The 16,648-nt window shown below is 37.2% G+C and overlaps 1 protein-coding gene across 5 annotated transcripts in view; it reads left to right on the plus strand.

Moving 5' to 3' along the window:
- The window catches only part of Myh15 (myosin heavy chain 15), an 82,936-nt gene that overhangs the window by 43,936 nt on the left and 22,352 nt on the right, over nt 1-16,648 (plus strand). For 3 of the 5 annotated variants that reach the window (XR_013436895.1, XR_013436898.1, XM_078044276.1), the window contains one exon: nt 4,972-14,907. The gene's annotated coding sequence lies outside the window, so the exon portion shown is untranslated. Of the gene's footprint in view, nt 1-4,971; nt 14,908-16,648 lie in introns of those variants that run through there. The other 2 variants (XR_013436897.1, XR_013436896.1) reach the window with 2 other exon arrangements.

Genomic DNA, 16,648 nt, shown 5'->3' on the forward strand with positions numbered 1-16,648 from the left:
TTTGATGCTGTTTTCTCATAAAATAAAGTTAATCATAACTTTTGAGGGATATTGTGGGGGAAAAATAGGTGTGCAAACTTCGATTGCCAAAATCACTTTCAGAAGTGTGAGCAAATATGGTTAACGTTCAAAATATAATTAGAAACTGCCAACAACCTAAAAACTATTACATTTATCACTACTATAGCTTTCTTCTAGTTTTGTGTATAAGTTGTGGCCCACTGAGAATTCCTGGCATTTAACATTAATACTCTTTAACTTTCTTTTTTTTTTTTTTTTAAATTTTTAATGTTTAATTCTCGGCAGACACAACATCTTTGTTGGTATGTGGTGCTGAGGATCGAACCCGGGCCGCACGCATGTCAGGCGAGTGCACTACCGCTTGAGCCACATCCCCAGCCCTCATGGTGGCAAAAGTTTTATACGAGAACTTGGTCATTGACTCTTTATCATTTCTTCGTTCACAACCACCAGCAAGCCTATGTGCACTACAGAACATCTGCAACCTGAAACTACATAGTTTCCTTCTCAGCCTCCAGTGTGCACTTGCCTGAATGGATCTTTATTATTTTTTAATCAGTGGGTATCCTGACTAAGTTATAAAACAAATTTGGGTACTGCAGTTTCTGAGGAAAGTTTGAACACAACCTCAGTAAACCTGTCAGCTTAGTGAAGACATGTTTGTCAACATCTCATGAAGTGAATAACTTGATTGTCCTATATGCCTATTATATGTCAAGCACTATATTAGAGATATAGGAAAATGTAAGGCAGTAGTCTTTTTGTAGGGCATTTAGAGCACTCACTAGTATAAGCTTAAAGAGGACAGTCTTCAGTGCCACATGGGCTTCAACTAGAGATGGCTAAGATCTTTGCTGACTTAGAAATTTCTCTGAATACTAAATTTAGCATCACCTGTATTTAGATTGTTACTTTGTGGCAAGTAGGTTAACAGCTAGGCTCAATACCAGCTTTCACCCTTTCACCACATTTCACTATTTTCTCAAGTTGCTACTGTTGTATTACTTTCTTTTTAGCCTTATTCTTTTATTTCCGTAGCAATTTTCCCTTCTAGAGACAAAGACTTCATAGAACTGTTGTATGAATTGAGATTTAACACATATAAAGATCCTAGAAGGGTGCTGAGTATGTAATAAACCCCTAATAAATGTTAAGCACTATTATCATCATGGGGCAGATGAGACATTCAGAGATAATTTATAGATGAGTTCTACAAAAACTCCTGTATAAAATCAGTTGAACCATGGAAATCCATCAATGTCATTTTGCCATTTTTTTTTTTTGGTACTGTGAATTGAGCCCAAGTGTACTTAACCACTGAGCCATATGCTCAGCCCTTTTATTTTTTATTTTGAGGCAGCATCTCACTAAGTTGTATAAGGCCTCTCTAAGTTTCTGAAACTGACCTCAAACTTGTAATCCTCCTGTCTCAGGTTCCCAAGCTGCTGGGATGACAAGCATGAGCCACTGTATCTGAGCATATAAATAATAATACCAACTATAGCTAATTTCTAGGTAAATGGGGACCTGACCATCTTGCATTTATCAGTTGTTAGTCATGTCTAAGGACCTCAATCTCAAAATCACTTGCATGAGTTTCCAGAATATGACAAAGATCTAGTCATTTGGTTAACTTAATCAGGCAAGTAAACGGCGTATCCTTTTTCTTCAAGCATGAAACAACAGTTCTGAGAAGTTGAAATTTGAGATCCAAGTGTTGGTATAAGAGGGATATCTTGAGATGTCAGCTTAATTGATCAAATGGGTGCTATTGCTTTGATAGCTCAAATTTCTATTAGGGTATTGCTGTTTAGATCCTTCTGCTTTCTCCTCTCCTGCTTGGCCAACTCTTTAGGTTTCCTTACTTCTTCTTCCTTTCCCTCCCTATGTACCTCCCTGCTTATTCATTGAGCTTCTATTATAATGTAGAAACTGTTCTAGGCACTGAGGATCTGTAATCAAGCAGAATTTCTACCCCCATGAAGTTTATATTCTAATGGGAGAGAAAAAGACAGTTAAATATACAATATAATGTCAAGAAATCATCATTAGTGTTTGATGTGTTTCCTTCTCCAGAAGAGCAGAGAATTCTATAGAGGTTCCTAATACCCAGGGAATTGGATTTTTTTTTCCACTGAAATCTATAGTTTGAGAAGTTTATGTCTCTTAAGGGTACAGACCTTAGTTTATTTACTTGCTTACATTATAAGATGTGATTCTTTACAACTTCTACATTGAATGTGCACTGTTGCTAATTTTTAGTAAAGAACCTACATTATTTTTACACTCGATGAAAATCAGAATCTGTACAATAGCCTACATAGGCATACATGACTAGACTCCCGTTATCTCTCTGGCCTCTACTACTGCCTGCAGCTTCTCTAATTCTGCCTTAGCCACACTGATCTCTTTGCTATGCCTTGAACACACCAGGCTCACTCCCACCCTGAAATCTGGGTCTAGCAGTTTCTTGAGTCTGTTTAGTCTAGGTGTTTAGTCTGTCTGGCATGCCTTATTAATTATGGAAAGGCTTGGAGCTGAGGGTTAATCAAGTGGATATTTGGGGAACATCAGAATAGACTTTTTGAGAAGTGGCATTTGAGCCTTGTCAACCCATTTTCAGGATGTACTTATGTGTTTTCTTTCATATTTATTATCCTTCACACAAAATTCCTACTTAATAAATATGTTTGTCTCCATCTATCAGAATATAAGTTCCATGATGGCAGGAAGTTTTGTTTTGTTCACTGATACATTGCAATCATCTAGTATTTTACCTGGTACTTATTGGTACTCTACAAACATTTGACAAATAAATTAAAAATACAAAAATACTTTGCATACATTGCTATTGATTTAAAACAAAATTTGCAACCTTTTATATTGTAGTAGTCTATTTGAGGTTTTTCTTTTTTTAATTTATCATAAACTTTTTTGGTATCTTGCATACTTAAGTAATTTATAATGACTGCTCCTAATCCATCAGTAAATGAACTGTACTTTACTTAAGCCCTGCTTTATAACTTGACCTCTCTCTGTGATTAGCATGTGGGTGTATGTTTGTCTATAATTAGTATTTCAGTGATATATTTCCATAGATAGAATTCTGTTTACTGAAGTTTGAGGGTCAATTGTGGATCATTTGTTTGCTTCTTGGTTCTTAGGTGTAAAGTCTAATATTAGGACAGTTACCCTGATGGTACAGAAACAGAGGTACAGCAAGGCAGCAGGGGTAATTAGAGCAGGTTTATTACAAGGTGAGGGGAAGGCAAGAGAAAATGAGATATACCCAGAGAGGGGTGGGCAGATTGGCCAAAGACCTGAATGGCCAGAAATGTTTAGGCTTTTGTTAGGATATGGGTAGGAACTTGCTACTGAGCTATGCTCCCTTCCCATGTATCTTGTGGTTAATTACATGCCTACACATGGATATCTGCCACATGCTATTAAAAAGCTAGATAGTGTTTCATAATAAGGATGACTAACACTTATTTAATTAGACCCTATTCATTTTAGATCTGATTATTCATAGTTATAAATAATTCTGTATTATACATTTATATTCATATATTTGTGCACATGTAAAAATATTCAGTAGGATAGATCCCTAGAAAAAAAATTGCTGAGTTGAAGGAATAAGTTTTAAAATTTTGATATACTGCCAAGCAGCAATTCAAAGAGGCTGTCAACTTACTCAAGCACCAACAGTGATGTACATGACAACCTTGAGATGCTCTGGAAGCAAGTTCATTACCATTGGAATCATAAATAAAACTTGCGCTCTCTATTGACCTCCACAGTCCATGATCAGGTCACTGACTAGGCATGTGAGGGGTGCTAAAACAGTGGATAGAAAACTTTAGCTACATTCAAACTTGAACGGTTTGTTGAAAAAGATGGCTGGGAACCCCCTCAGAGTTTCTGATTCAATAGGTCTGGAGTGGGAACTGTTAATTTGCATTCTAACAAGTTCCTTGGTGAGGTCTATGCCAGCTGGTCTGGGAACCACACTTGGTTTGGGTGGTACTTGAGGTTTGGAATTTTCTGAAAAGTCATGCAGGTGATTCTACAATGTAGTCAGAGTTAGGAAAACTTCTTTGAGTTTTCTCTAGAGAACCCCTCTTTGGGAAGTGTCTATTTAAGAAGGATTATAATTCACAAGATAATTCTCACTTAATATGTCTGTATAATTGTTTAAAATTCTTAAAAATTATGGTCCTGGATCTCAGAAGCACAGGAACAGGTAAGCTGTGAGTTTCTTCCACTGCCTCTAGACTGAGTAGTCTCTTGCCTCGATACCATACCTCTTAAGTATGTATAAAGAGGCCGAGCCAACAATGAAAATACAGTATCAGATGGCAGAGGTTTTGTGACTTCCGGAAGCTTCTGTCACAGGCTATGTTTATAAAAGGATAGTCAAAACTGTCAGGTGCTTGAGTTGAAGTCGCTGTGTTCCCTGAGCTTCTTGTGTACATCTAGCCTATCGGAGGCCATTCTTTGGCTGCTGGCAGATAGTGACCTACCTTATGCTTTAAGGTCTTGTCCTAGTGTTAAGTGGTGACTTACACTATGTTGACATCTAAGCACTTCCTACTAGAAGTGTGGGATTCCAGGTCTGTGTCTGAGAGTACTTCCAGGTAGACTATGAAATGGCTCTAACAAGCAGAACCACCATGTAGGGTGCATAGGTTGTCCAATGTGCAAAACTCTAAGATATATCATCTTCCCCAGTTGTTGACAGCTTCCTGGAAGACTGCAAAAGAATATGTAGACAAAGGGATGCCTTTTTCTAATTGTAACAGAGATCCCCTGTGACTTAATGGTGGCTCTGCTATCAGTTTCCAAAGGACTGCATGAACATGGTCCTAGCAGGCCTCTAGGATTATTCTGATGTGCTTGATATCATGACTGAGCCTTCTCACTAGCTTTGCTATTCTTTCTTCTCTCCAGAATAGATTTCTAGACTGACAGACAATCCAGCACAGAAAAAGGACTTTAACCAAAATGGAAAAGGCCAAGAAACTGATTAGATAAGAGAAGACTGAAGCCCAGGTGACACTGGAAGAAACAGAGATATGATCTCCAGGAAAAGGAGGTTTTCCCCATTGGGTGAAGGAGAAAATCTGCAACCATATCCTGAAACTGGCTTAACTGATTACTACATGCTGGACACCATGCTAAATGCTTAATATGCATGATTTTAGATAATCACTCCTGAAAATTGTTGTCCCCATTTTATAAAGGAGGAAATTGAGGCCCAGAGATCAGGATGAACAGTAGTAAACACAAATCTCCTGATTCTAATGACTAGAGCAACTGTTGCTATCTTGTTCAACAGTTTATCCCCAGTGCCCATACCCTCACTACTCAGAATGTGGCCTATGAACTACCTGCATGGGCACCATCCAAGAGCTTGTTGGAAATTCAGAATCTCAGGCTTCTCCCCAATTCAACTGAATCAGAATCTGCATTTTAACTAGATCCTTGATGTTTTCTATGCAGGTTAACATTGGGGAAGCACTGGCCTGGAACCCTGCTGGCCTATAGGAAGAGCCCAACAAGTATTTATCCAAAATTGAAAGAATAAATATCCTCATAGCTATACCCTCTTTAGAGTAAGCCAAAAACACTGTTTTTCCCAAATAGTAATAGGTAGTTTTTCAAATGAAATTCCAAGTGATGTGCTTCTGAGAGCTCATCTATACACAGATTGTTTGACAGGAATAATTTTAATGTTATGGACTCAAAGTTCAGCAGAAGTCTCTGGCTTTATCCCTAAGGACCACTAAGAAGATCTTTTGCCAAGAAAGAGTGAACCAAAAAAGATGTCCTGTCACAGTCATTAGGTGGTGATAAAGTCCTACAGAGCTTCTTTTTGTTCTTAGCTGAGTTTCATCAGTTTGACTCAACTTTTGAATAAGTGCGGAAAGTCATTCAAATATAGCTTGCACCTATGCACTTGCCAATAGAAAAATTTTTGGAGGGTGTGGCAGTCAGTTTTATACAGGGAACTTTTGGAAGGTTTGGTAATGGAAAATTGCTAACAGCCACAGACAAGTAATATGATGCATGGCATTTTTGATTGAAAGGTGACGCCACCTAGCCATTGAGATGATATGATTATGTTAAAATTTGCATTCATATGGATATTGGACTCATGCTGTTCACCTCGGCCTGCTATAGGACTCCTGGAGAGTTCCCATTAGTTGGGGAAGTGCAATAGGAGGGAATTCCTGGGGAGGAACTTCCTCTGGGATTCCCAGAGAACGCTGCGTGTGTGGATCGGCAATCTTCCCAGGCGCGTATGGGGCATTGGCGGCAGTTTCAAAAATAACGTTTGTTCCTGCTTGAGTGGCTCGTGATTTTGTGCCCAGCCAGACTACGGCAATTGGCGGCCCGTACGGGGAACGCCTGAAGCTTGGAGGTGAGTAAAATTGCTCGCCCCTGAGGGAAGGCAAAAGAATGGGTGACCATTTAAAAAAAAAATGTGTTCTTGTTTTGATTTATTTTGTTTTTGTTTCAAGCTGCCTGTCCCTAGAATTTTCTCAGGCAAACTGGGAAAAATGGTTGGCTCAAGGTTTGAAGATTTTTGGCCCTGAGAAAGAGAAAATTGATACAACTATTTTTTGTTCCATTTTTGTTTCATTCTGTTTCGGTTTTGTTTTATGCTATCTTATTGGGTTGAGTTACCTTTATAGTAGATTAAAAACTAGTAACTAGTAAAAAACAAACCGAAAGACTGTTAAGTAAATTGTTAGAGGTCCAAACTATGGTAGAAAACATGTTAGGTCAAACAAAAGAGAAGGTCTCTCAAGCTAGTCAGACAGAGGAAAATTTGAAGAAAGAAAGCTTAGAGGAAAAACAACCATCAGGTGGGGAATTACAACAGAAGGCTGCCACTAACTCCGTTCTATCACCAGAGGGCATAATTCAACCAACAGCTCCATCTACAGCTGAGCGGCCCTTAACTCCCATAGTTGATGGATGGAATCCTGAGGCAGGACCCCAAAGATTAGCATACCCTGTACTTGAGCAGGCAGGAGGGCAATGAATTCACCATGCTTTAGATTTCAAAACAGTGAAGCAATTAAAGGAGGCTGTAACAACCTATGGGCTGCAAGCACCCTTCACTGTGAGCAGGGTCGAATCCATTACCAACTTAGACATGACGCCAGCAGATTGGGCTAACATGTGTCGATCTGTGCTAAATGGAGGACAATATTTGTTATGAAAGGTTGCCAATGAGGAATTTTGCATGGAGACAGTTAGGCAAAATGCTGCAGCCGGTTACCCTCAAAGAAATCTAGATATGTTATTAGGAAAAGGACCTTATGAGGGTCAATGTCAACAAATTGAATATGATCCTGGCGTATATGCACAAATTGTTGTAGATGCGGTTAGGGCATGGAGATTTACAAGGACAATTATCTAAGGTAGTACAAGAAACTAATGAACCTTACGCTGAATTTGTAGATAGGCTTATTCAAACAGCTTCTAGAATATTTGGAGATACAAAACAGGCAATGCCATTTATAAAACAACTGGCTTATGACCAAGCAAATCGTTGCTGCAGAGAGGTTATTAGACCATGGAGACATGAAGATTTAAACATATATATTAAATTATGTAGAGACATTAATGAACAAGGGCAAGTCTTGGCAGCGGTACAACAGGCTTTAGATGCCAGGCCTAAAACATGCTATAATTGTGATCAAACAGGACATTTTAAAAGGAGTTGCCCCATAGGAGGAGGGTTTAACAAAGCTAGGTATCAAAGGAATAGAATTCCAGGTATTTGCCCACGATGCCGTAGAGGGAGACATTGGGCTAATGAATGCCATTCTCAAACCACCATAGAGGGTATTCCATTATCAAAAAACGGACAAGGACCAAGTGTTTACCCACGATATTGTGGAGAAAGGCATCAGGCTCCATTGCCAAAAAACGGACTGGAGGGCCCAATGCTCTGGGGCCCAAAACTATAAATATATGGGGCAATGGAGGAACCCAGCAGCACCATCAAGGTAGTGCCCAGGACACATTATCCATTAAATCCCCCATCAGACAAACTAGAGGGAGTGCAGAGTTAGACATCTGCGCCTCCGCCAGAGCAGTACTAACTTCAGAGATGGGAGTTCAAATCATTCCCACAGGAGTAAAAGGACCTCTTCCCCAAGGAACTGTAGGCTTATTATTGGGATGCAGTTCTTCTACACTAAAAGGACTTATGATAAGTCCTAGGGTAATTGATCCTGATTATTAAGGTGAAATAAAAATTATAGCTAGTTCTCCAAGAGGTATATCAGTAATTTCACCAGGAGGTAGAATAGCAGGGTTAATAATAATAACCAGCCTACATGATAAATTTTCCAGTCGTACTGTAGAAAGAGGTTCCAGGGGATTAGGCTCCACAGGTGTAGATTGGGCTATGCTGTCTTTAAGTTTAGATTCTCGCCCCATGCTAAAACTAAATATTCAAGGACATGAATTTAATGGGCTACTGGACACAGGTGCTGAACTTAGCATCATATCTCGTCAAGAATGGCCAAAACATTGGCCATTACAACAAGCCACTCAAACGCTTCGAGGCCTAAGAGTGGCAACTAATCCTCATAGAAGTACAATGGTATTAGATTGGAAGGATCCTGAAAGATGTGAAGGAACTATACAGCCCTATGTATTGGATCATCTTCCTATAAATTTATGGGGACGAGATGTCCTAGATCAATTAGGTTTGACATTAACAAATAACATCAATCCTAATGCGCCCACTACTAGGGCTAGACAAGGCTTTAGTAAAGAAAAAAGATTAAGAAAACAAGAACAAGGTATAGCAGCACCAATTAAAATAGATCAAGGAATAAATAGACATGGATTGGATTTTCAGAAAGGGCCACTGAGACAATCAAAATTACTTGGAAATCAGAAAGACCAGTGTGGGTTCCTCAGTGGCCCCTAACTAAAGAAAAGATACAAGTAGCCCATGACCTGGTCAAACAATAATTAGCAGAGGGACATATACAACCTTCTGTATCTCCCCATAATACTCCCATTTTTGTCATTAAAAAGAAATCTGGTAAATGGAGATTATTGCAAGATTTCAGAGCCATTAATAATGAGATGGTTATTATGGGACCTGCTCGATCAGGGATTCCCCAATTGTCTGCTTTACCAAAAACCTGGTATGTTTTAGCTATAGATATTAAAGATTGTTTTTTTTTTCAATTCCAATTCATCCTGAGGATAGTCCACATTTTGCATTTACTATCCCTGCACTAAATCATGAAGGTCCCGATGAATGGAAAGTACTCCCTCAAGGGATGGCTAACAGCCCAACTATGTGTCAAATTTATGTTAACAAAGCAATCCAGCCACTTAGAAATCAAAATCCTGAACTACAAATATTTCACTATATGGATGATGTGTTATTGGCACATAAAGATAAAAACACATTGCTAGAATGTTATGCCACACTTACAAATTTATTAAAAAATTATAATCTAGAGATAGCAATAGATAAAGTACAATTAAATCTTCCAATTAATTATTTAGGAGTTCTGTTATCCTCAACCATGGTCCGTCCACCAAAAATTCAAATACGAGTAGATCAACTCAAATCACTTAATGACTTTCAAAAGTTATTGGGAGACATAAATTGGATAAGGCCTTATCTAGGCATACCAACAGGAGAGCTAGGATCTTTATTTGATATCCTAAAAGGTCCATCAGATCCAAATTCACCCCACATGTTAATGCCTGAAGCAAGAAAGGCATTAAAAATCATTGAAACATATATGTAAAATACACATTTGGATAGAATTGATATAAGTTTGCCTTTATTATTTATTGTACTACCAACAAAAAATATTCCTACAGGAGTATTTTGGCAAGAAGGTCCATTATTGTGGATACATTTATCTTATTCTCCTAACACTATTCTTACTAGATATCCTGAGGCTATAGGACAATTAATACTCAAAGGAATAAAAGAAGCAAAGGCAGTGTTTGGAATTTCTCCCAATAAAATTATTACTCCATATACTATGGACCAAATTGATGAGTTAGCTAATAAGTTAAATACTTGGGCAATAATCATGTGTAAATCTAATGTTTCATTTGATAATCGCTTACCATCTAATCCTTTGTTGTCTTTTTGGTCTAAGCATCCTGTAGTTTTTCCAAAAATGACAAGAAAAACACCTATCATGAATGCTCCAAATATATTCACTGATGGATCAAATAATGGTACAGCAGCAGTAGTTACCCCTGATCAAACTTTTACATTTTTAGTACCCAAACAATCAGCTCAAAAGGTAGAGCTTAATGTAGTATTACAAGCTTTTATGATGTTTAAAGATTCTGTATTTAATTTATTTTCTGATAGTCAGTACGTAGTTAATGCTATAGTATCCCTTGAAGATGCTGGTAGGATTTCCCCTTCTTCTACTGTTTTCTCTTTGTTTTCCACTATACAAAGTCTTATCTGGGACAGAAAAGAGATCCATTCTTTATAGGACATATCAGGGCACATACAGGATTGCCTGGAGCCCTTAGTTTGGGCAATAAATTAGCAGATAAATCTACACATGACATACATATTTTCTCCACAATAGAAGAACCTATAAATTTTCATAAAAGGTTCTATGTCAATGCTAATACTTTACAAAAGCGTTTTAAAATAACTAAAAAACAAGCCAGACATATAATAAAACAATGTCAAAATTGTGTGATAGTTTTACCACAAGCTAATCTTGGAGTCAATCCTAGAGGACTAATACCTAACCATATTTGGCAGATGGATGTCACACACTTGCCAGAATTTGGAAAATTAAAATATTTGCATGTTATACTTGATACTTCTTCCGGATTTTTGATGGGTCCCTTCATTCTGGAGAAAAAACTAAAGATGTTATAGCTCATTGCTTACAATATTTTGCCACTGTGGGAGTTCCAAAACAGTTAAAAACAGATAATGGTCCTGGTTATGCTTCTACCTCTTTTAAACAATTTTGCTCATCATTTGGCATTACTCACATAAGAGAAATTCCATACAATCCACAGGGACAAGGCATAGTTGAAAGAGCTCATCAAACTATTAAAATGTATTTATTAAAACAAAAGGAGGGAATTGGAAAAGGGTATATATCCCCCAAAGATAAACTTAAAATAACCCTTTTTACTCTAAACTTTTTAAATTTGGATTCATCAGGGCTTAGTGCTGCGGAAAGACATTTGTATCCAAAAAATGTAAATAAGCCCAAGGTACTTTGGAAGGATATTCTAACAGGACAATGCAAAGGTCCTGACCCAGTGATTATCTGGAGTCGGGGCTCTGTTTGTGTTTTTCCACAGGGAGAACAGCAGCCGATTTGGATTCCATAGAGATTAACCAAAACAATTTCTACAGACCAAAAAGAAGTTGATTTGACTCAAATCCATAACAGCTAATATCCAGAACTCCAGCTTGGCTATTCTTACATCTGCAACAGTGATTAACCAGGATGCTTTTTTTCAATATCTATTTTATTATTGCTTTTTCCCACATCATAAATTTCTATTTTATTTTTGAGCTCATACAGACCTAGGTTAATGTTTTTCTGATCAGTTTTATTTTTTGACTATGGAGTTTTTAAACAGTGAAATGGAGATTTCACCTAGGTAAAGCTACAAGGCCTTTACTATTGTCTTATGTGTTGTATGTTACGTGTGCACACTTCTGTTTTGTATTGTATGTCTGTATGTGCATATGTCCATACATCATATATGAGGAGCGCTCATGAAGAAATATATCCGAATTTTTTTTATTATTCACGTGATTTTAATGGTTTAATTTAAATTGGGTAAACAGCTGTTGAGGATTTTTTTAATATGTGTACAAATAAGCAGGTTAACAGATCTGTTTGTTTACTTTCACCTTTTCTTTTCATTATATTTAATAATTCTGTTCAGGATAATGTAAATTGTTCAAAAAATTGTTTTCTTAGTGCCTGTTGAAATGTTACATAATTTTTTTTAGCATCATTGTCAGAATTCCTATCTTCATCCCAGTGCCGGTGAAGACAAGATGAAACCAAACTACAGTTTCTTCGATAGTTTTCACAACAAACTGTATAAACTGATGCATCAATGAATAATAGCTCAACAAGTAATGCTCAATCACTGAGTCGATTTATTTTGGGAGGAAATAGACATATTGATAGATTCCTCCGCTTTGAACTGCTTACAAAACTTGCCTGGAATATGTATCACTTGTATGCATTGTGCTCTATCTGTTGATGCAGCGAATTATGGTAGTGCTGGCATATCTTTGCTGATGTGTCACCAATGATGCAATTTTTCCTAAAGAGCCATCAATTGACTTGGTGTTGTGGCATTTCTGTATCCTCCTCCCTTCTACTAGTGATGGTCTAATTTTGGGGGCCAAGAGAGGTGAGGCAAAGAACCTCACCCCCCCACTGGTGCATAGGCCTATCCACAAGTATGGTTATATACTGGACCGGTAGTCAGTTTCGAGTATGATCCAATTTAAGTGGTATCAACTTAAGACAGGAGGCTGATGTCTAGAGGTCAGTTTTCCGATGACGGGTAAGAACCATATGTTGAATTGGACAAATCTAACAGGCATGGTCCCTAGCCACATTGCTTGTTGCTTAATTAAACAGAAGGGGGGAGATGCTAAGAGCCACAGCAAAGTAATATGATGCATGGCATTTTTGGTTGAAAGGTGAGGCCAGCTAGCCATTGAGGTGATATGTTTATGTTAAGATTTGCATTCATATGGATATTGGACTCCTGCTGTTCACCTCGGTCTACTACAGGACTCCTGGAGAGTTCTCATTAGTTGGGGAAGTGCAATAGGAGGGAATTCCGGAGGAGGAACTTCCTCTGGGGTTCCTGGAGAACGCCGCATGTGTGGATCAGCAATCTTCCCAGGCGCGTACGGGTCATTGGCGGCAGTTTCAAAAATAACGTTTGTTCCTGCTTGAGTGGCTCGTGATTTTGTGCCCAGCCAGACTACGGCAGAAAATTAGACATTAATAACTGCTCTGGACAAATGTAGTCTAAATCCACCTCACTATTACAACTCTATGAGAAAGCTACAAAGCAGAAGATAAGTTGATATTAATCTTTATGAAGAGTTTTCAAGAGCATGGTTCTTGACATAGCTCTTGCTATTTTATGCATAAATGTTTCCCGCAGTCCTCTAAATTTTATATAGAATCCATTTAAGTGGCTGGGTAGTATTTGATAGCAAGTCTGTTTCTTATACAGTTTATGCATTTACTTTCATTTAGTTGTTGCCTTTGGCTCTCTGGTCATCCTGGCTAGGGACTTTTTAAACATATCGTCTTAACTTAAAAAGTAACTTTTGTGGTATAAATTTAAACAATTTTAGCAATACAATGAGAAATATTATTGGAAGGGGTAATTTTGGTCCTATATAATGTATAGGCATCATTGTATGTTGAATCAACCAACGCTGAAAAATCAATATTGACCATAGCATTCATACCATTTAGTACCACTAGATGGCAATATGTGCTATCAGACTTTTCTCAAGGTGTTTATGTATTCAGCCACCTCATAAATTTTTCATTAACTTAGACATGCATTTGTGGATTTGGATTATTTCTTTTCCTAGTTGAACCTTTTGAGAAATTATCATTAAAAATCTATGAAACTCAAACTCTCCCAGGTCACCTCTGAAGATTTAATTTTTTAAGTGCATTCCAGTGGATTAGAGGTGAATGTTTCCCTGGCAGTAAATACATACACTATTCCCTTTGAGGAAATTGTTCTCAAAGTATTTATTTTGGTTTATTTTATATTGATGGTAGTGTTAAAAGAACAGAACAACAATGGAGATCTTATTAAAATTTCCAATATCTTATTTTTATTTAAAATTATAAGTTTTATTTTTGACTTTTGCTGGTATTTATTATGTGTTCCTTATAAGAGGCTATAAAAAATTACCCCTGCCCTCAGAACTTTCTAGTTAACTGACCATTAGATTACATCACACTTATGCCCTTGTATCATCAATATCCTCCAAGTGTTCTTTTAGAATTTTCTATTTTATTTTTATTTTTGGAATAGGCTTTTTATCTTTGGGATAGGCTTTAAAGATTTCATTAAACTTACACTTTGTAATATTCATGGCAGTAATTTCCTGGCCCATATTTAAATACCCAGAAGCTCAAGAGATCTCTCTACCTGTCAAAGCAATCCATTTGTAGTAATAGTACTATTTAAGCTAATACTGCCTCACACTTAGTGTTATGTAGCAAGTACTTATAAATTCTTTATTTGTTCTTCTTATGAAAATATTTGGGCACTATCCTGTTGCTTGCTCTCTAAATGCATTCAGCTTTTCTTCTTTCCTTTTGTGACGTCCAGAATTAAATAAAAGATTCCAAGTAGGAGTTATACCTTCCTTGTTCTAGCTTTGATATTTTTATTAATTCATCTCCCCAAATGAAATATCTTAGGAAGTCAAGAATAATAAATATGAAGTTTTAAATATAATCACAGACAAGATTGATATGTTCTGTTCTAAAAATGCCTTAGAATTCTGTTTCTTGAGCTACAAAGACTGTTGAAGCTGTAGGTGAAAAGACAAATGTAAGCACTCATCTTTCATTCTGTTCAAATTTTAGAGAACTTAGTTGAACCTAGATTTCTTCCAGAAACTCGAAGAAGAGCTACATCAGTTATATATATTTTGAGGAGAAAAATGTAAATCTTTCTTGTATAAAAGGGAACTTCAGTTAGTGTTTTTATTTATTCCAGGGAGATCTTTTTGACTTGAACTCTTGGACGCTAAAGCAAAACTTGAAAGAAAACTTTCAGAGAAAGATAAATAAACAGAAAACTTTAGGATTTTAAGATTATTTTGATGAGCAACAGTTATTTATTTCAGAATCCTTGACTGAAAGGAATCTGTGTGTTTAGTTGCTTTCATGTCATCTGTTAGAATATTGCCAAAGAAAATTAGTCTAACTCTAGACTAGAATTTTCTATTAAGTGTACCACTATTACTATAAAGGGATACCTATACCAAATTACTGCCAGTTTTTATGATTTTCTTATAATTAAACATCTTCTACTTTCTTTTTTTTTAAGAGAGAGTGAGAGAGAGAGAGAAAGAGAATTTTTTAATATTCGTTTTTTAGTTTTCGGTGGGCACAACATCTTTGTTTGTATTTTCGGTGGGCACAACATTTTTGTATGTGGTGCTGAGGATCGAACCCGGGCCGCACGCATGCCAGGCTAGCGCGCTACCACTTGAGCCACATCCCCAGCCCAAACATCTTCTACTTTCATATGTAATTCAAAAAATTATGTGTATAAGGACCAGAAGGACCATGTATACTATCTGAGTCCCCTGGGTCAAGTCTCTTCCTTGGGCACTCAAGAAACTGACTGAAAATGCTGAACCATGGAGGAAAGGACTAAAAAGTCAGGTGCTGTATGTTAAGTAACATCAGAGCAGAGTGAGGTTTTCCCATACCCCTGCCTATACACTTAGCCATTGTTTGGTGAGGACAGAGGCTAGAGCTAAGAAGCTTATTGAATCTCCATTGAAACATCTGAATCTTATTGGAAACTGAATTAGATGGGACGATGGCTTTGCTGGATCTTTCCTTAACTTCTTCAAAACAACTGATGACTTTAGCCATTTCTTAGCTTCTTGTGGAAGTTAAGGAATAAAGAAGACCCCACACAATCCACAAGGTGGTAAGGAAGATCAGCAACCTGGTATGGCAAAGCATTTCATACATTACGATCAAAATCACAATTATATACACATAGAATTAATGATGATCATATTATCTATCTGATTGTTCCTTAAGTCAAAGTCATATGTCAGCAAAGAAAATTATTAGAGTCAGAAGTTCACATGACAATTTTCTTTCAATATATTTGCTAAATAATTAAAAAACAAAAACAAAACCTGTTAACATATCCAGTTGAAGTGTTCTCTTTCCCACAGCCTGTTTTCAGCCAAAAACTCCCATGGGGTCCATAGTTAAGGAGGATGTCAGGCCAAATTGGGCCCTTTGTAATATTTGATTTATCTTTTCTCCATTCACTGGCATTCTTCTTTATGGAACTGTGGTGAGGAATTCTCTACTACTTTAGAGGCTCTGAGTTGGTGTCTAAAAGTATTTCTTTTTTAGATGAAGGCAAAATCATTGAGCCTTTATGTTTGTCCTACTTTCTTCCACAAGGAGCAAAAATGAATGTGTCCTTGTGCAGTTAAAAACAAATATACAGAACACCTGATTTCAGGTAACATCAAATCTGTGACTATAAATAAACTCAGCTGAGGAAGAAATAAGTCCTCAGAGAGTTTGTGTCTCATCAAGCACATCTGAATGCCAGAGAGCAGTTCACCAATTATAATAATTTTAGTGCATTGGAAGCTACAGATCCACAGAGCTAACATTAAGAAAAGAAAGAACTGAAGAGGGCATGAACGGTGAAGGGGCTGGAAAGAGGTGGCCAGCTGGAGGCATGAGCTCTTCATAAGTTTTAGTTAATGATTCATAGTAAATGTGATAAGTACATCTAGCATTCAGAAAGGAAAGATAAACATATTTTTTTACCATCCATACCATTTCTG

This window comes from Ictidomys tridecemlineatus, chromosome 3 (genome assembly GCF_052094955.1).
Source record: "Ictidomys tridecemlineatus isolate mIctTri1 chromosome 3, mIctTri1.hap1, whole genome shotgun sequence".
NCBI lineage: Eukaryota > Metazoa > Chordata > Mammalia > Rodentia > Sciuridae > Ictidomys > Ictidomys tridecemlineatus.